The sequence below is a fragment of the Crotalus tigris genome, unplaced genomic scaffold, assembly GCF_016545835.1.
Source record: "Crotalus tigris isolate CLP2741 ecotype Arizona unplaced genomic scaffold, ASM1654583v1 scf7180000020032.448945, whole genome shotgun sequence".
NCBI classification, from domain to species: Eukaryota; Metazoa; Chordata; class Lepidosauria; order Squamata; family Viperidae; genus Crotalus; species Crotalus tigris.
Genome location: NW_024097827.1, coordinates 281,215 through 302,118, shown reverse-complemented (window position 1 = coordinate 302,118; position 20,904 = coordinate 281,215).

The following is a 20,904-nucleotide window of genomic DNA, read 5'->3' as shown; positions in this document are numbered from 1 at the left end:
TTGGACTGCTTTGCAAGGCCAACAGCACTCTTAGCACCCATCTCTGCACTTGCTTCGATTCCATTTGTGTTCCATTCCCTTTTAAATTATCAGAACTGTACACTATACTCAAAGTATGCTCAGACCAATAAGAAACAAAGTACTACTTTATGAGATTTCAAGATTAAACTTCTGTTAATGAAGCATACAATTAAATTTGTCTTTTTTGCAACTATCACTTAGGTCACTCATATTTGGTTTGTAATCAATTACAATTCTAAGTCCCTTTTCACAAATATTGTTGCCAAACCAAACATTTCCCACACTAGGTAATATTTCTTTTGTTTATATAAAATATTGCTGTCTCTGTTAAATTTAATTATAAGATTCAACACATTTATATAAACTACCAATTTAATTGTACATTTTATTTCTGATGTCTAATGTATTAGGTATCCCCCTAGGCAAATAAATAAACCTCTCTAATATTGACATGGGCCAGAAAAAGGGAATCTCCCAGTATTACTATCTATCCTGAGTTCTGACCTTCCTTCAAAGAGTCACCGACGATGATTACTAACCTGTAGGAAGCCACAATCCTGGTAAAATACAGGTACTTAAAATTAAAACCTTGATAAAACAATCCTGTTTGCTAAAAGTTTTCTTAGCAACATTTTCTTTTGTCTTCTTCCCAGAACTAAGAGGGAGTCACTGGCATGTCACCCAGCTGGCTTTGTGCCTAAGGTGGGACAAGAATTCTCTATCTTAGATATCTCACTTAGTGTTTTTAAGTACCACACCAAACCAGCTCACACTTCCCTTAAAATTAAGAACTTCTGGGAATTATACAGTTTTTATTCCTAAGCAAAGTCTTTGTGTAGCATTCTTTTTTCTGGAACAAATAATTGTAGTAGTTTTTGGGGGTGTGTTTCCTTTTTGAGTCATACATCAAATGTTGGCTAAAAATAACATAAATGAAAACTTTAAAAAAAATTCTTACATTAGATTTAATGCATAAACAAAGGAAAACCATCACACATTAAAAAAATATGAGGAGGCAGGGGGGGAAAAGAAATAAAACCCATCCCCTATCCTTTTGCATAGAGCAGGGCCACTTGGATGATGTCAGCACTCTGTCCATTAAGGCTGTTGATAGCCTTACTGACCCTGAGATACTTAAAGATAGCTCACTGCTGATCAATTTTTTGACAAGATCCTCCTAAATGCTGTCATGAAAAATGATGATTTAGGTTTTGTTGGGATGAAATAATTCACCAGTTTCCTGTTCCAATAGCTGTGTCCATCAAAAATGTGACCTGCTGACTTTTACATACGTACAGTACTTCATATGGATTATTATAAGTAGGTCTCCCCAGTTTTCTCAGAACTTTAGCTACCATGTTTTCCTGAAAATAAGACCCAATGGGAAAATAAGCACTAAAATGATTTTTCAGAATGCTCACAATATAAGCCCCACCCCAAAAATAAGCCCCAGTTAAGATTGTCAGCCAGAAAGATGCATTTAGTAAGGTATTTCCAATAATAATAACAATAACAACAACTACAACTGGTGTGGTAGCTGATGCAGTACAACAGCATCTAGTTGAAAACAATCTCTTTCCACCTGAGGAGAAAGGAAACCGCCCCAATAGCAGAGGAACAAAATATCAACTCCTAATGGTCAAAATGATCTTGGAAAACTGCAAGAAAAGGAAGACCAACCTGAATGTAGCATGGATTGACTACAAAAAGGCATTTGACTCTCTGCCACATGACTGGATAATCAAGTGCCTAGAAATAACAGGAATCAGTAGAAATATCAGAAAAGTTGTGCAAAGATTGATGGCACAATGGAAGACACAGTTGCAGGTTAATGGTGAGAAACTGGGAGAGGTTAACATCAAGAGAGGAATATTTCAACGAGATTCATTATCACCATTACTATTTGTTATTGCACTGTTTCCTCTGTCAATAATATTGAATAACTCAGGATATGGCTATCAAACATCAAAAACAACCCAAAACAACTGGAGCACCAGTTGAATACCATTGGCATTGACAAATTCGCCGTTAGTCGATTGCAAAAGGCGGCCTTACTAGGAACTGCTTCCATCCTGCAACGATATCTGTAATATCATCAAACATCCACATCTGCCTATCCCAGGTCCTAGGTAAGGACTCGATAGGTAGACAAAAATGCCAAATCCAGTCTGAACATCTGGCTGACTGTGCAATGATCATCAATAACAATAATAATAGTTGGGACTTTGGAGGTCTTCTAGTCCAACCCCCTGCTCAGGCAGGAAACCCTATACCATTTCAGACAAATGGCCGTCCAGTCTCTTCTTAAAAACTTCCAGTGTTGGAGCATTCACAGCTTCTGGAGGCAGGTTGTTCCACTGATTAATTGTTCTAACTGTCAGGAAATTTCTCCTTAGTTCTAAGTTGCTTCTCTCTTTGGTTAGTTTCCATCCATTGCTTCTTGTCTTGCCTTCAGGTGCTATAGAGAAATATAAGCCCTAACCAGAAAATAAGCCCTAATGCATCTTTTGGACCAAAAATTAATATAAGACCCGGTCTTATTTTGGGGGAAACATGGGTATTAAAAAGCTATTATAGCTGTTAAGCCATTAAACTATTATTGAACATCTTGATGCATTGTGGAACTCCAAAAATGAAAGCATAATTAATGCCCAGTCAATATCATATAATAAATAATATTTTAACCTAAAGATATATAACAATTAAATAATAACAATTTTATGCTAGTATATGCATAAGGCAATTCAATAAGAAGCAGTGAATAATCTATGAAAATTTAGCACATTATTTCATTCAATGAGGGGGCTATGTTCCAACACCATCACCCATCAGCCAAGAAAAAATTGTGAGGTTGGGATAGAAAAATGTGTCAAAGACAAGCTCTGGGATTTTACCCAAGTAAGTGTATTTCCCAATGCCCAGAGTGTTTGATTTAAGTAATAGATACCTTGATGTGAATTACTAAAAAGTAAAGTCCTTTATTCAAGGGTAGCATTGGTTTATTAATAGCAGCTTGGAATATTATTAAGAAAAAAGGGCACTTCAATTGATTTTTTTGTGTTCAACAATAAAATTTATTTTTATCCTTTTTTCTCTATTTCGTATCTCTATTTCATATATCATCTGGTACTGATCCGTGGCCTGTTAGGAACAGGGCTGCACAGCTGAAGGTGAGTGGCAGGCAAGTGAATGAAATTGAAACCATCTCCCCATCCCAGTACATGGAAAAATTGTCTTCCACGAAAGCGATCCTTGGTGCCAAAAAGATTGGGGACCACTGCCATATAATAAACTTGCCTATATTCTCCCCAAATACCACTAAGCCACATTACTAAAATAAAGAGAAAGATTGGTAAAATTCATAGTAATATCAGGGTGGATCTTATATAATGCCTTAGAAGAACATATATCCTATTATTTCTTTGGGAATGCCAAAGTGACTGATCAGTTCGTGACAGGTTTTCACTATAAATGTGCAGAATGTAATGATTTAGAAAAGAAATGTTCCAAAGAACTCTGGATATTTCATTCCCTTCAGAGTGTGAAGGAACATCTTCTCCTGTAAGTACCTTCTGGAACTTTAAGATCACTAAATGAAGCTCTCTTTTAGGTCCCTTCTCCAAAGGAGGGCAATCTTTATAATGGGGAGAGCTTTTATCTTTGGTAAACTTTATAAGGAAGAATGCTTTTCTGTTGTGGAATTTATGGAATTCCTTTCCCAGAAGGCTCAAACAACACCCACACTAGCCTTATTTCAGAGGCAGGTGAAGACCTTTCTATATTCCAAGATTTTTAACTGTTTTTAATTGCATTTTAATACATGTCCTGTTAGTTTTTGAGCAACCACCTTACAGCTGCCTATTTAACATGGTATTTTATGTTTTTATTCAGTGTCTTTTAAGAATATTTTATTATAAGCCCTCAAAACAGCTGAAGCTTTATTTTTTATCAGCATAAATACTACATACAAACACACCCCAACTGGAAGCAATTCAAGAAATCATTGTTGCCAAGTGTAAGAATCACAAGAATAACCTTGAAAAAATTATGCAACAGTGTTAGCCAAATATCATTTAAGTTCAGAATAGGAAGAGAATATTAAAAAGAAACTCAAACTGGCTCTGCCTTAACTCTTTCTATATAAGAAGAGGGAAAGGAAAATGCTGTTAGGTTTTCAAGATTCTATTACTACAAGCCTATCTAAATAAAACAGAATTAAATATTACTTGGGAAATCTTTTTCCTGACCTAGCCTACCTCAGAGGGCTCACATCAAGAAAAACATATTGGAGTGTCTATGAAGTCACCTGAAGTTGAGCTGGATTCAGAGGAGACTTTATTGTCCTAGAACACGGGTGTCAAACTCGCCATGTCACGTGACGTGTTGTGACATATCACGACTCTTTTTGCATTGCCGGCAATGGGGTAGGCATGGCTTCGGTATGATGAAACCAGCCCACGGGCCAGCAGTTTGATACCCCTGTCCTATAACTACTAAATAGAGCTGCAACAATTACCATTAGATGGCAGCAAAGAGTTATTAGTTTTTTAGCTCTTTCCCAAATTCCTGCTTGTCTACAATTTTGTTATCCATGGATTATAAACCTAATTAGGCTGGATGGGTAGCTTCCCACTAACTAGACTTTGCACTTACCCCTTTCATTTGGAGGTATAGAATAGATAAGACTGTCATACTCAAGAGAGAATTGTTTGTTTGCTTATTATTTATTAAATAGCATTTCTAGCCACACTGAAAGATGCTAGTTGTGAAGGGCAAAAGCAAAGTAATAATTAAAAAATGCAAACTTGTGTACAAGTAGTCCTTAGCTTACAACAGTTTGCTTACAACAGCACTGAAAAAAGTGACTTATGACCCTTTTTCACAGTTACAACCTTTGTAGCAACCCCATGACCATGTGATCAAAATTCAAATGCTTGACAACTAACTCACATTTATGACAGTTGCACTGTCCCAGGGTCATGTGATCACCTTTTGCAACCTTCTGACAAGTAAAGTCAATGGGGAAGCCAGATTCACTTAACAACCATGTTACTAATTTAACAATTGCAGTGATTCACTTAAACAAGGTGGCGAGAAAAGTCGTAAAATGAGGCAAAACTTACTTAACAAATTTCTCATTTAGCAATATAAATTCTGGGGTCAATTGTGGTCGTACGTTAAGGAGTACTTGTAATACATTTGCTTAAAAACTACCCTGTCATGGAGCTACTTGGATGAATGGCGCAATGAAATAGGAATCCTTTCACCTCTCCAAAATGCAAAAAGTCTTGGGCCCATATGCACACCCAGGGAAAGTTTTCCATAAAGTGGAGCTACTACCAAAACTTGGTGTAGCTCAATATTTTTGTTTGGAAAATAAGCATGTTCTTTGAAAACTAGAACAACTACCTCTTGATTTAATGTACATCAAAGAACTCTGGCTCTTTCTTGTACCAGTGTCTCTGATAGTTTTATCAGACAATGGTAGCAAATTGCAGTACTTGTACAGGTAATTCTCAACTTACAACAGTTCATTTAGTGACTTAGGACTGTTTTTCACCCTTACAACCATTGCAGCATCCCGGGCATGAGATCAAAACTCACACAGTTAGTAATTGACTCATATTTATGATGGTTGCAGTGTCCTCAGGTCATGTGATCAACATTTGCAACACTCTGACAAGCAACATCAATGGGGAAGCCAGATTCACTTAACAAACATATTGCTAATTTAGTCTATTGGAATCAAGATTCAGATAATGAATGGCGGAAGCATGAATCACTTTGTATGAAACTAAGAGGCTGTGGCAAAATAAAGATATTTGTATTGCTTATTCTTTTACTAGAATTGGCAGCCAGAAAAGAAATATAATATGTAATGTGGGATGCACCATTCTTTAGGCATGACTAATTCCTCTGAAATGCAGGTGATATGAGGTGTTTGATGTCTTAGACATTTTTGTCTCCTGAATGTATTGTATTGCCACATTAGTCACTACTAATAATCTTTGGCAATAATCTTTGAAGGCAGTGTTTAAATTCTTACTCATCCAATACCTTATTTGGAAAACTAAAATACCTTGACTCACCTAAGGTGTCATTTTGATAAAGTTTGGAAAGAATCACCAGCTTAGAAGTATAATATAAACAGAAATCGGTGCTTATGATTAATATTGACTTAGGTTGACAAAATTACTCATTTGGTTCCTCCTGTTTTGGCACCTTCAGTAATCCAGTATTATGTATCTATTTTTCTGTAAAAGATAATTCATGAAAGCCACTCCTCATCCTTAGTCAGGAGCTTTGTGAGTATTAATAGTTTTGGACAACTCTCAATATTCTAACTCAGCATAACTAAGTTTCACAATAATTGAAGTTCAACACAGTCAGAGGATTACACATGTAAAATAACCAAACTATATGTAATTGGCCTAAAAATATCATGGTGCAGAACTAGCTGGTTAGAATATAAACCAGACAGTTAGATCAATATAGCACCTAATTGTGCTTTTAAGCAGTCTTTTATTTTTAAAATCTTATGCTAGAATCAGTAATGGAAACCCCTTCTCTGATTTACTTCCTAAAGCTAGGCTGAATCTGATAAAGTACAAAAGCTTTTTCTACAGAGATTGCATAATTCTGGAATACATTATGATTAGACTAAGCTAAGGGATATAACAAGAGAAAAAAAACTGGACAAACCAGGATAAACCAGAGAGAAAATTGGAAAATCATGGTTTGTGAAAATCCTTCATTGTTTTGATTTCTTCAACACCTTTCGGGAGATAGTTTAAAAAATGTACTCATAACAATTATGTTTAATATATGTAGGGATCAACAGAATCAAGTATTCAACCACCCATACATAGCGAAGTACAGTATACATCACAGATTGAAGGAACATAATCTGACTTGGCTTCAGTTTGAATCAAGCAAAGTAAATATTTTCCAGCTTAAATTGTAATAGTTGCTGGGAAATGTGGATAAAAAAAGATTTTGAGCAGGAATGTAAGGAAATCCATCATCATGATAACCTTTTAATGTCAAATGTGAGAAGAAAATGCAGCAAAAAGAACATCTATTACACATAAATCGATTATGTGGAAAAGAACAATTTTCATGGAAACATTTGCTATTTCTGAATCTCAATAAAAATAAAGCCAACTTACTTTGTCTCCCAGTTTTAAATTATTTTTGTTCTGTGTCTTGAGTGAAGTCTTACAATGTGACTAAATACAATAGAATTTTAATTTTACTACTAGAGTCCAATACAGGTAGCTCTTGTTTAGTGACCACAATTGAGACTGGTAACTCAGTTGTTAAGCAGAGTAATCAATAAGTGAAACCACAACTGTATTTAAGGTCTTAGTTCAGATTCCCTTTGTTTTACAAACCTGCAAATGTCATAAATGTGAGGACTGGTCATAAAGTTACCTTTTCATCATCATCATATCTGTTGTTGCTACATGAAAAAGGAGTTAAGTAAGGATTATTGTACTGGGCACAAGATGGCTTCTCTTTATGCATACACCTAAATGTGTGAAGGTGGATAGGACAGGAGTTTCCAGACTCGGGTAGGGGGCTGGTAAGTGGGAAACATCCTCTAGAAGAAACTGTAAGAATTTCTTAGAATTGAAGATATTCTAAGGGGACTGAATATAAAAGAAAGAATTTCTCTCTTCCCCCCCCCCCCCCCCGTGTGCATGTATTGTACTTACCTTACTAGTAGGGATCCTTGGGCAAAGACCCTCTAATGCTTCACTTGCCCACTTCAGAATATGAAAGTGATACAAACTAGGAAAGCCATGCTGGCTCAGATGCTGCCCAGATTAACAAGGTCCATGTCACATGTTGGGGAACCAAGACAATCTGATCATAAGGGAGCTACTGAAACAAACTGTACATATACAAAACAAGAGAAACTAGAATTGAGGCCTAATGAGAGAGGATATATGAAACATATGAGGGAACTTGTCATGCCCCTGTCAGAGCCTGAATCTGCTGAGAAAGATGAGCTCGAACTGGAGCCGAGACCAAGGCCTTTCAGGATTGAGATGGCTTGAAGGCAGGGAGGAACAGGTGCAGGGTGAACATGAGAGACAGAGCTCAGGCAATGAGCAAGGGCCACCCCCTCCTGATCCTAAAGATCGTAGAGTGGAGAAAAGGAGGGAACAACTCTCTGATCCCTTGTTCTGTGTTGTGATTTCTACTTGTAAACCCTGAAACTCTGACCATTGGACTGACTGAGAAACTTGATTTGGTGCTCCAAACCTCAAATTGAATTTTGGTTTCTCTTCTGAAACTACTCAGGCAAGCTTGGATTTCCACAGGCTCGTTAGATTTTGATGTATGTTCCTTTCTTTGTTATCTACTTGGCCTTGAGTAAATAGCTGTTCTAATCTAGCCACCGTGTGTGAGTCAAAAACCTGAAAGAGGACTGTTTGTCCCATAGACACACTTTTCCTGCCTGAGAGTAAAAAACTTTTGAAACTACTTGCAGCCAGAGTCTGCTAAAAGTGTGTGTGTGTGTGTGTGTGTGTGTGTGTGATCACTTGTTCTGGGACTTGCCAGAAACGTATGAACATTTGGGGAACATTTGGAGCAATAAAGGGACAGTTTGAACTGCCAGCTGACTATGTTGCCTCTGCGCCATGCCCTGGATCATCACAGAACTATGGATGGACCTGGATCCACACTAACTGAGAAACAGCTAGTTACCCAATGCTTTAAATAATGAAGAGGAAGCTTCTCTCACAATTTCAGATAAACTAGCTACAAATTACATCCCATACTCAAGAAGACATGGAAGAACAACTGGATGTGCAGTCAACACATGAAAATGGAATTCTCCAAAGCACCTAAAGGCAAAAAATGAAGCAATGGATGGAAACTAATCAAGGACAGAACTAACCTAGAAATAAGGAGAACAATTAATCAGTGGAATGGGGTTGCCTTTAAAAGTTGTGGAGGCTCCATCACTGGAGTTTTTAAAGAAGAGATTGGACAACCATTTATCTAAAATGGTATAGTGTCTCTTGCTTGACCAGGTGTTAGACTAGAAGACCGCCAAGGTCCTTCCAATTCTGTTATTATGTTATATCACTACCATCCTCTGCATTACAGAGCACAGCTGCTGATATGAGGCATAGGTTCATGGATAAACTAGGGACAGTCAACTCTCAAGATCAGTTACCAAGGCTCAGTGATGAAATAGTATACTAGAATTATGCCAATAGAGCCTCATGATAATGTCTACTATCATCATAACTAAACCAATAAACTAGTATATGCTAGAGTTGCTGTAATCCTGGAGATGCTTGGCTACAAAATCAAGAATAACAGCAGTACATACTCCCCCTGGAAAATAAGATTTGAGGCTAAGATCAAGTCAATTCAAAGAAAGGCTAATCAACTGATGGAATTACAGAAGGATATGAAGTCCTAGAGACTGCTAAACAAAGGCTCATAGGACTGGCTTCTAAGCTAAGGACATACACTAGAAAAGCAAAGGCCAATAAGATAAATACACTGTTCTCCAAAGAACCATCCAAGGTGTACTTCCAACTGCAGTGCAACAACACAGTAACAGCAAAGTCATAAACAGTAGAAGTTGAACAGTACTGGAAGAACATATGGGAAAAAGAGAAGACAAATAATACCAGTACAAAATGGCTGCAGGATTTGAGAGCAGATCACAGCAATCTCCCAGAACAGGAACCAATCACAGTAACTGACATCCCATAGCAGGTCAAGAACATAAAGAGTTGGACAGCTCCTGTTCCAGATATAATTCACAGGTACAGTGCCTTCTATTTTTCTGCATAGGTTTGAACTTCTTCAGTCAGATCACAAAGACTGGATATAGATACTACTTCAAGAGTGAAACTATTATCACCCACCTCCTCTATATGGTTGACATCAAGTTGTATGCTAAGATTAAATGAAATATTGACTCACTGATCCATCTGACACCTATCTATGGTGAGGACACTGAAATGTCATTAGGACTGGAAAAGTGTGGCCAGGTGGTAGTCAAGAGAGGGAAAGTAGTTACGACTGATGGGCTGGAAATACTAGCAGGCCACACAGCAGACATACAGACCAGTTACAAATACCTGGATACTCATGGGAATCACAATGAGGAGGCAATAAAAAAAAAGCAACAGCCAACATCCAAGAACAACCAAGGGATAAGATAGATCCTGAAGCTCAATGTGAAGAATACGATACATGTCAGTCACCAGATACCCTGCCAGTATAGTGAGTTGGCCAAAGAAGGACATAGAAGCTGCCAATTTGATGACCCAGAAACTCTTCAAGTCTAACTAACACTTAGAGACTATGCACCCCTACAAAGAGGAGAGTTTGGATCTGGTGAGTGTCAGAGTCACTGTCTTGGATAAAACCCAGAGCATTCAGGAATACTTGTGTGATTAATGATGAAACTGTTTTTGGAAGGAATTGATTAATATATAATCTTTGTTATTATGAAAATGGTTTCTGACTTTTTTTGAAGAAAATAGAAATTCTTTTTATAGTAATTTTATTAAACATTACAATTAAAAATAAAAACTAATACAAACTACAAAAAATAAAAGAATAAAAAGAAAAAATATACATGCAGAAAAGAATAAAAATAGAAAGAAAAATAGAAAAAATAAAAACAGGATTACAGTAAAGAAAAAGAAAAGAAATATATAAAAAATTCCTCCCTCCTCACAAGAAATATAGCATTTTTAGTAACATTTCTTTCTCTTAAAATGATCTCTTCCCATATCTCATCTCCTATCTGTAAACAAATCCCAAAGTCTCAAATCAACTTTGTGTTCCTTTCTTTTACTTTTGATAATCTTGATCTTTAGTCCCTTCAAATAATGATCTAAGGTTTGATTTCTTTTCATTTTTTTCTTTGTTCCCTTAACAATTTTTTTTGAAACTTTAACAAGTCTCTTTTGTAACAGGAAAGGGAAGTTATCCGATCACTCTTTTGGTTTTATTAAGATATCAGTCAGTCTCATTTGTATGTCCAGTATAGCACCTTTTTCCATATCATGCTGTAGCCTATCATTTTTAATTCACTTCAAATCCGTCTCAGTGTTGTCTGGTAAAATCTGTTCCTCAACCATACCATCTTTTAAACACAGTCTATAATGGCACATACTCTTAAAATCAACTTCTGGGTCCATTGTTCACAAATATCTTTCAATGCAACCACCATTAAAGTATTTTGCTCCATTCTGTATTAGTAAGCCAAATTTAGGTGTACTCTTCCTTTAATTGTAATATTAGGTCCTTTCTGGTTTTCTCTAGTGTCCAGTGTTCAAAGTCTCATCCTCGTGGTTATTGTTTGCTTTTAAGAATTCAGAATAACAGGATTTTGATAATAGAAAGAAAATAACAGGAAGAAAATAGACTTTCATTGAAAAAACTAGATGGGGTATCTACAGGAGTTGCACAGACAGTTCGTCTCTCCCTGTGGATTTATTATATTGTTAAAAATATAAGTTATCATTATATATCAGTTATCATTATGACCCCATTATGTCATACACAGACAAAATATTGGCTGCTAAAAACTCTTTAGATCAGGGGTGTCCAAACTACAGCCTGTGGGCCACATGCAGCCTGAACAGCTACAAGATCGTAAACATTTAACAAAATTATGTGCATTTGCATACTGTACATTAGCTATATTATATATTTTTATATGTGGCTCAAAACAATTCCCCTTCTCTCAGTTTGGCCCAGGCAAGCCAAAACGGTTGGACACCCGTTTTAGTTTATCTTAATGATTAATTGAATCAGGCCTTCAAAATTATAAAATTTATGAAAACAGCACTTTTAATATAACTTCTTAATATAAACTTGGGAGTAGATGATAAAACCACTTTGTTTCATGCGGTGTTGTGATGGTTTTCTAAGAGAATATCTTCTGAGTTGAAAGGCAAGTTGAAAATTGTCTTCAACCCGCAAAAGAATTAGTCTGAATTTACAGATCATTTCAGCTTTCACTGACATATTAGGTGGACATTTCTGAACCTCTGAATAATGTAAATATTCAAGGAAAAATTCCAAAAGTGCTTTTTTCAAAAGCCAACTGGACTTTCTTTGTTTTTCCTTAAAGATGTTGCATTTCTCATCCAAGAAGCTTCTTCAGTTCTTCAGCACTTTGGGACAAACATGACCTGGATGACTGAGATCTCCATAAACATTCAAGAAAAAAATTTCAACAAATATTAAAGTGGACTTTATTGCGAAAGAAGTGTTTACAGAGAAAAATATACTTGATTGGATGGAGGGGGCAGTCATCTTTTCTATATGTTTTCTTCTTATTTTTTATTTTCTTTTTTCTATCTCTTTGCACTTCACTTTTTCTTTTTTTTAACTTTTTATACTTTTCTTAGTTTGTATTAGTTTTTTAATCTTTGTAAACTTTAATAGAATTATTGTAACTGCAAATGTTCAATAAATGGAGCAGTCACTAAACAAGGACTACCTATAATCATTGCTCTTCTTTTTGGATTGGAATGACAGAAAATAAATTCTTATGGCCATATCAAAAAATACTTTACTCTCAAGACTCCAGCATAGGAAAACTATTTCACCACAATTCTATCTTTTCTCCTGTCTCTGTCAGAGTCCAAGCAAGTATACTATGCTCCTTTTTTTTTAACTTATTTGCCAGCAGCAAACAACTAAAATATTTTTTAGATTTTCACCCATCTGGTATGAGAGCCAATGTTGTGTGGCCCATATGTACAACACTTTGTGTCAAGGAAATACACAAATAAACTTGGGAATGCTTCCTCTACCCACCCTTTATCTGTAATTTAAGCAAGATAAGATGCATTTATTTCAGCAATGCAAATTTAAGTGAAGCATCATTTAAGCAAAGGTATTTAAACAACCATCTCTTCCAGTCTCTCCTCCATTCTTCCTACAGCTTTTGCCATAAACAGGTAGTAAAATAATAATTCATATCTATCTTTGCCATGGAAACTCTCTGAATGACCTTTAGCCATCCCTCCCCAGCCCAATCCATATCATAGCATGCTTTGCATGGGGATAAAGGGGTTTCCCCTTATAAGCTACCTTATACACTGGAGAAAAGGCAGAATATAAATCTAAGAAATATAATAATAAAAGCTAATAATTAAAACTTGAGATAGCATACATGGAGAGAAGCCACAAAAGGGAGAACAGGAAAAAAAAACCTCAAGAGAATCTGAAGAAATCCACAAGGAAGTAAAACAGAATATTGCTAAAGAGGTAAAGTGATCTAATTTTTAAAAGTTACTTTAAACTAAAAGATCATAGGACAATTTTCTGAACTTTTGTGAACTCATTGCTTAAGATTCATACACTGTTCTTTGAATGTATGGAATTTCCTGATGATCGTATTCAAGCTTCCTGGATGCATAGTTTCCACAATACACAATATACAACAGTAGCCATGAGATCAGTGACTATGAGAACATCCAAGAGAGGCAACAATTTATTTGGCTAATCTATTATATAATTGCAAAGTGCTGAGCTATTTTTTAAAAAAATTAGAAAAAAGGGAGGAAGCTGAGACTAGGAATCATTGTGTTTCCAACCACATTCTTAGAGAGCCCCAAGGAATGCAACAGAGTGTTAACTGGTAAAAAGGATAATACAATTTACTGTATTTGGGTTTTGCTAAAAAGAATAGGATAAGAGTGATGATAGAGATAACTTCCTTCTATGTGAGATTTAAACAATTACAGAGAAATCCACATAGGGATATGGGGAGGGGGAGAGAGAAATTAAAGCATTGTCCTGGCATGCTGAATGGGCATGGTGACTTCACATGAAAACATGAGTGGGGTAGAGCTTGCAGAACTTGTGCCCAGCAGCACAATATTGCTTTGACAAAAGTGCTCAATCCTGCAGATACCTCTGAATAGTGTAAGCATATCTGTTTGTTAAGTTAAAATAGATTCACACTTTAAACTTTCATAATGGATTCCTTGATGCACACTTTTATCAATGAACTGTTGTCCTGCACACTGTTCTGAAAAACTCAAAATCTTACTTCTTTCTACCTAAAGAATAAAAAAAATTAGCCATACTCCTTAGAAGGCATGAGGAATGCAATGAACCATAATCATTCAGAGTCACCTAGGCAACACGGGCACCATTAGAGTTTAATAATAAACAAAAAATCCCACCATTCAGTAATTATTCTATAGATGGTGTGGAAGAAAACGAAGTTGCATCTGCTGGCTCTGATTCTCACAATATGATTTCTGCCAGTTCACAGAGTCAGCCTACAAACCTTTGTCATAGGCATCCCTCATATTTTCAGACTACAGGGTGAAGCCAGTTGGAGTGCAATGGCAGAAACACCAAACTACCTTTTCCCTAAGCAATGTTAGGCTTAGGGGCAAAGAACATCTAAATGTCTATATTTAAACCCTTTTATTGAGTCAAGAATTAGGATAAGGATGCACTGATTTTGTTTATGGATCTATTTTATTTTTAACTATAACCAAGATCATCTACTGCAGCCAAGGCAAAAGAGTGATTTAGCAAAGCAGTACATTGTATCCATATATAATGCCATGCTAAAATGATTAAGCATGGTTTGTTGAACAAGATAGAAAGACAGTGTTGTGTTCTAAAAGGAGTGGGGCTAACTCAGAAAATAGTTTGAGGAAGTGGGGGTACTCAAAATAGATGTATTACGTCTACCAGATGGCACATCAGAACATTCCACAATTTCACCCTGAAATCTCTCATTATTTCAGGACACTTTGAAGATACTTCCTCAAATTGCAACCTTCATTTCATTCCAAGCCACAGCTTAAAAAGTTGCTTAACTTCAGATTACAATGATATCTTATCTTCTCCCAGCACAAACTTTACTACATGCATAATTTGTAGCAATTCTACATGCATAATGTGTAGCAATATAGTGCTGGAATCTGCCCAGCTCCTATTAGTTGTTATAGCCTGCTGTGAACATACTCTGTCTTTTCTGGCCACTGGTAATTTTCCTCCATGACCAATCTGCCTTGGGCAGCAAGAATGATCAAGCATTGTCCATCTAACACCTGACTGGAGTGGAGCCAAATTGGCTACTCCTACAGGTTTGCACTTTACTGTATGAAATGAGGTGCTGCATATTTTTAATTCTATGTGTGTGCATGTCTTCAGGCAATGCAATGCACATTTATTTTCAGAAAGTTCTTTTTTGCTGAGTCAAGTTTCTAAAATCTGTTCAAAGTTGCAGCCAGTACTAAGTGGTTCTTGTAGTTATCCAAGCTGAGTAGCCAGAAAAGAATTTCTAACAATAAGAGCACTGTGACAAAATCCTACTGGCAAGGACTCAAACCTTTCACTCCATTGCTTAACACCAGGGTGTCACAACATGACTTTTTTTGCCATTGCCAGCAATGAGATGGGTGCAGTTTTGCTATGATGCAGGCTGGCAGTTTGACACCCCTGGCTTAACACATACATGAAGCTACTGATGATAATCTATTTCATATCAATTTTACCATCTTTTATCAAGGTTTTTATAATTGATAGAGTGGGTTTACTCTCTTAGAATGTACAACAGTGATTAAGCACATGAATTTACTTACTAAAGAAAAAACTGAAAAGCAAAAGGAATATGAATAAATGAAATGCAAGATTTATGTATGGGTGATGGAAGGGACTGTGATTCATGGGAAATCTATCATCCTCCCCAAGGATGCATCTAATATTAGATTACAGTGGAGATATAATGGAGATTGTCTCTTTTTTAAATAAATATTTTATTAATTTTCCATTTTTACAAAAAGTGTTTAATAGACAATGTGTTGACTAGGTCCATTAATAATTCTGTGATACATATAAGCTTCTTCAAACAAAATCCAATATTACACCATCCAATACCTCTTCTCTTCTTCTGGTAATAAACATTTTTCCAATTAAGCAAATTGTTATTGTTATTAATAGATATATAGTCGAATATCAGCAGTTATTACAGTTTTCTAATAATATCAATGATATCATTTAAAAATATCTTTTCTAATCAAAACATATCTTAATTGCATTTGTACTCAATATCTATTTATTCAGTCAGTATCCTATTTTTGCTTTTTTTTTCAGTTTTAATTTCCCATCCATATTCAAAATATCCCAAAATATCCCACTAAACTAAATCAACTAGCTGTGCCTGACCACACCTGTAAATGGACTGTAAGCTTTCTAACAGACAGGAAGCAGCAAGTGAAGCTAGACAAAATCACATACCTGTATAATTAGCACAGGGCAACCCCAGGACTGTGTGCTCTCTCCACTTCTCTTCTCTCTATATATACCAATGACTGCATCTCAAAAGATCCCTCTGTTAAAGTACTGGTTTGTAGATGATACAAAAGTACTGAAGTTTGCAGATGATACAACAGTGATTGGTCTCATTTGAGACAACGACGAATCTGCATACAGACAGGAGGTTGAACAACTAGCCTTGTGGTGCAGCTGGAACAATCTTGAACTGAACAAACTCAAAACTGTAGAAATGATAGTAGATTTTAGGAGAATCCCTACTATTCATGTACCACCTCTTACAATACTGGACAACACACTATCAACAATAGAGACCTTCACGTTTCTAGGTTCTATAATATCTCAAAATTTAAAATGGACACCTAACATCAAAAATGTCATCAAAAAAGCACAACAGAATGTTCTTCCTGTGCCAACTCAGAAAGCTCAGCCTGCCCAAGGAGCTGCTGATACAGTTCTACAAAGGAATTATTGAGTCTGTCATTTGCACTTCTGTAACTGTCTAGTTTGGTACTACAACCAAACAAGACAGACATAAACTTCAACGAATAGTTAAGACTGCAGAAAAAACAATTGCTACCAGCTTTCCTTCCATTGAGGACCTGTATACTGCACGAGCCAGAACGAGGGCTGTGAAAATATCTACAGACCCTTCACTTCCTGGATAAACTCTTTCAACTTCTTCCCTTAAGGTGTCAGTATAGGTAGTGGTGGGATTCAGCCGGTTCGCACCAGTTCGGCAGAACCGGTAGCTAATTTTTTCTTGCCCAGGCCCAGAATGGACTTCCAGAAGTGGCATCCACACAGAGAACCCATTGTTCACATATTTGAATCCCACCACTGACTATAGGCATTACACACCAGAACAAGACATAAGGATCGTTTTTCCCCCCATGCTGTCACTCTGCTTAACAACTAATTCCTACAACACTGTCAAATTACTTAGTAAAGCTGTTTTATTATTACTCTCATCTTTCCTATTACGTATCTTTATGACTATAACTTTGTTGCTTCTATCTTGCAATTTATATTGTTTTTAGTATTCTAGTATGATTTATGTTGTTTGCTTAGCTAGTATTCTATGACTATCACTAAGTGTTGCATCTTATGATTTATGATGAAGTGTTATATTTTATGATTTATGATGTATGTATTTTTATGTTGTTTATGGTCATGATTTATCACTATTACTTTTATGTACATGACAGCATGCACTGGAGACAAATTCGTTGTGTGTCCAACCACACTTGGCAAATAATGAATTCTAATTCTAATGCTAATTCTAATATTATACTAATATTATGAATTCCCATAGGCTTGGTACCTGACAATCTCACCTCAAGGACCTCTCTTTTAATTCTAAATATATTCAGGGTAAAGGAGGGTTTTGAAAATCAATATAATTTTTATATTACAAGGCAGGGAAGAAGGAAAGAAAGCAGCCACTCCACATCTGGATAATTTCATTACATTGGGCAACATAGCAAGTCTTAGATAAGATAGGAAAATTATGGATTCTGAATTCTTCCTAATCTCTTGATGATCAATGGTCATTAAAGATACATGTAGTTTCTTCTGTGTAACCAAATAACATAGTGTATGTGGCATGCATGTACATTTTCTCTCCAAATCTAATTCAAGTGACTGCATATGTGAGTCTAATCATGATAGGGTCCTAGGTGTTGTATTCATGTTTATGTGTTTCTGCCATCTATTCTATGTTTATGTATGTTGAGGAATATAGGGAAAGCTATATAGGCCCCACTCTTATTCATATAATCAGGAAGGAGAGGGGCCAGATGATGAAATCACGAAGCAGCATTTGGACCCACTGTCTAATTGTCTCTTCAATAGGAATACACTGGGGGGAAGGGTATTTTTTCTGACCTGATGTCAGGCCCAAGCCAAAAATTGAGAGTGAGGTCTAATCAAATTCAATATTTTATTTGCTTGCATCTGATAGAACAGTGATTCTCAACCTGTGGGTCGGGACCCCATTTGGGGTTGAACGACCATTTCACGGGGGTCGCCAAACAACGCAGTCTGCCATTTTTTCCCCCTTTTCCTTAGCTGTGCTACTCCCTTTTATTTTATTGGCTTTTGAAAGCCAATAGAATAGACTCTCTTGAATAGAGTCTAATTCTATTGGCTTTCAAAAGCCAATAGGAATTGTCCAGGCTGTCTCTGCCCTGCTGAACCCGCCAAAAGTCCCATTCTGCAAACGGTGCTGCCCCAGTTGAGTAGTCCTTGACTTATGACCGGTTGAGTAGTCCTCGACTTACGACCGGTCGGGGGTCGCGGCATTAAAAAGGTTGAGAACCACTATGATAGATGGAATCTTGCCAAACTAAAACTATAACATTCTAAGCTGCTAAATACTGTATATTCTGAAAGATTCTAGGATGTGGTTACCCTGATCTACTTCCACTATCCCCCATCTATTTCAGAACTGCACAGTCTCTTGACCCAGGTCTCTTTCTGGGAAAACTCTGAGTTGACAAAATCCTTCTTCTCTGCTGCTGAAGGTGCATACTCCATCACATCTAGGTCACTTTTAAGCTTGATCTTTTTCCTACTGGTTTGTCTTGCCACATTAAATTTGGTCCTGTTACATTTTGGGGAAAATATTCATCACATGAATATGATGGTGTGAACTGACAGATTACCATTACTCTTGTGATGATCAATCCAATTTTGCAATTTCAATTATTTTTAATACAATAAAAAAACTGTAAGAAATATAAGAGTTGGTGTTTCTTAACTGAATGTTAAATGAATGAATGTTTGCTGTTCTTTATATGTTGACTGGAAAAATTCCATTCAAGTACTGGAATTATCAGAGTGGAATTCTCCTAATCAAAAAATTTATGCTATTAGTTGGATTAAGAAGTGAAAGAGAAGATTCTGCCCCATTTAAAAAGTTAAAAAGTTACTTGAACAGGAAGTGTTAAGCCTGCACACCATAATTAGAAGCACCAGGCAGAAGGTTTTGACACACTTTAGAGCACAGAGAAAGCCAGAGGAAGGAAATGTCATATTTAAAAACGACATTTGGTTTCATCTATCGGAACCATGACATTAACCCAATCAATGAGAAGGGATGACAAGCGTCTCCAAAATCGTTCCCAATCCAGGAGAAGTCCCAGTCCCATATTTGGGCCCAGGGCCGCCTCCCCGCGTCCAAAGCCACCAGCTTTAACCTCAAGCCCAGTGTGGAGGAAAAGCTGGATTATCACCAATGACATGCTAGCCCCACCGTTGTCAGCAGCCACTGAGCCCTGGCCGCCATCAATGTCGTGACAGCCCTGAGCTTCAGGAATGGTATGTTAGCCCCAAATGGCAGCGCCCCTATGCGAGCCCCAAAGGGCACCCACGGCACCTTAGCCCAGACTGCCATTGGTGCAGGGAGAGTCCTGATCGTTACCAATACCGGGCCAGCCCAGACCTCCGCTATTACCAATGAGCCCTGAGCCTCGCCATCGGCGACTCAGCTCTGAATACTGCCACCGACGCTACACCAGCCCAGGGCCCATGCCAAGGTTTGATCAGGCAGGGGGCATCCAACATGACCTGATGGAACAGTATGGATGGCTGCACACTTTATTGGACAGACAGCACCCCATAATAGTTCCTCCTTTCAAACCAATGTTTGATTGGGATCCTGAGAAGTTAACCTTCTTTCTGAACCAAGTGCATTCCTACATGAACCGAAATGCCAATGCCTATCCAGACCCTGCTGCAATGGTCGATGTCATAGCGGCAAACCTACAGGGGGAGGCATTGGAGTGGCTGAATAGCTTGCACAATGAACAAGCGCCTGAGCTATGGGACTACGACCTATTCATCCAAGGGTTGAGAGCCAGGTTCAAGGATGAATCAGTAGCTCTACAGTCAAAGAAGGACATTCACAAAGTAAAACAGGCAGGTAGACCAGCAAAGGAATATGTGCACGAATTCCGGAGAGTGGCAGGTTGACTTGAGCAATGGCCAGAACGATCCCTGGTGCACCATTTCAAGAATGGCCTGGACCCCAATCTGTGTCCACCATGGAATTCCTGACCAACTGTAGAAGATGGACATTGAGCTGACCCATTATAAGAAGCCGACAACTCCCAGACCTGGGTCAAGGCCAAAACAGGCTAGATGACCACCTGCCTGATGAACCCCAGTGGCAGGAGTGGCAGAACCTCCAAAACTATCTTCGGGCTCACTGATCAAATGTTTTAGATGTGGTCAGCCTTGTCACCGGGCAGCAGTTTGCCCTGTCCCATTCCTGCAGCAGAAAAGCGGCTCAACCCATCAGAGAAAAGAAAAGTAAGCCAGCTGTCTGCCAGAGAGAAGTCAAATTGGATTGCTCAGGAACCAATTGCCCAAGTCGCCTTGCCTACTCAAGAGAAGGTTGAGACCCCAACCAAGCTGGCCACTGCACTGGCTCCTTATGACAGTGATGGCGAGGGGGAGAGTGACCCGATGGTGAGTCAATCTATTCCACCTTTTTCCCTCTCTGCCAAATTTATAGTACCAAAGATAGGAGCTCAAATGGACTTAAGGGTGTTGGTAGACTCAGGGTGCTCACGATGC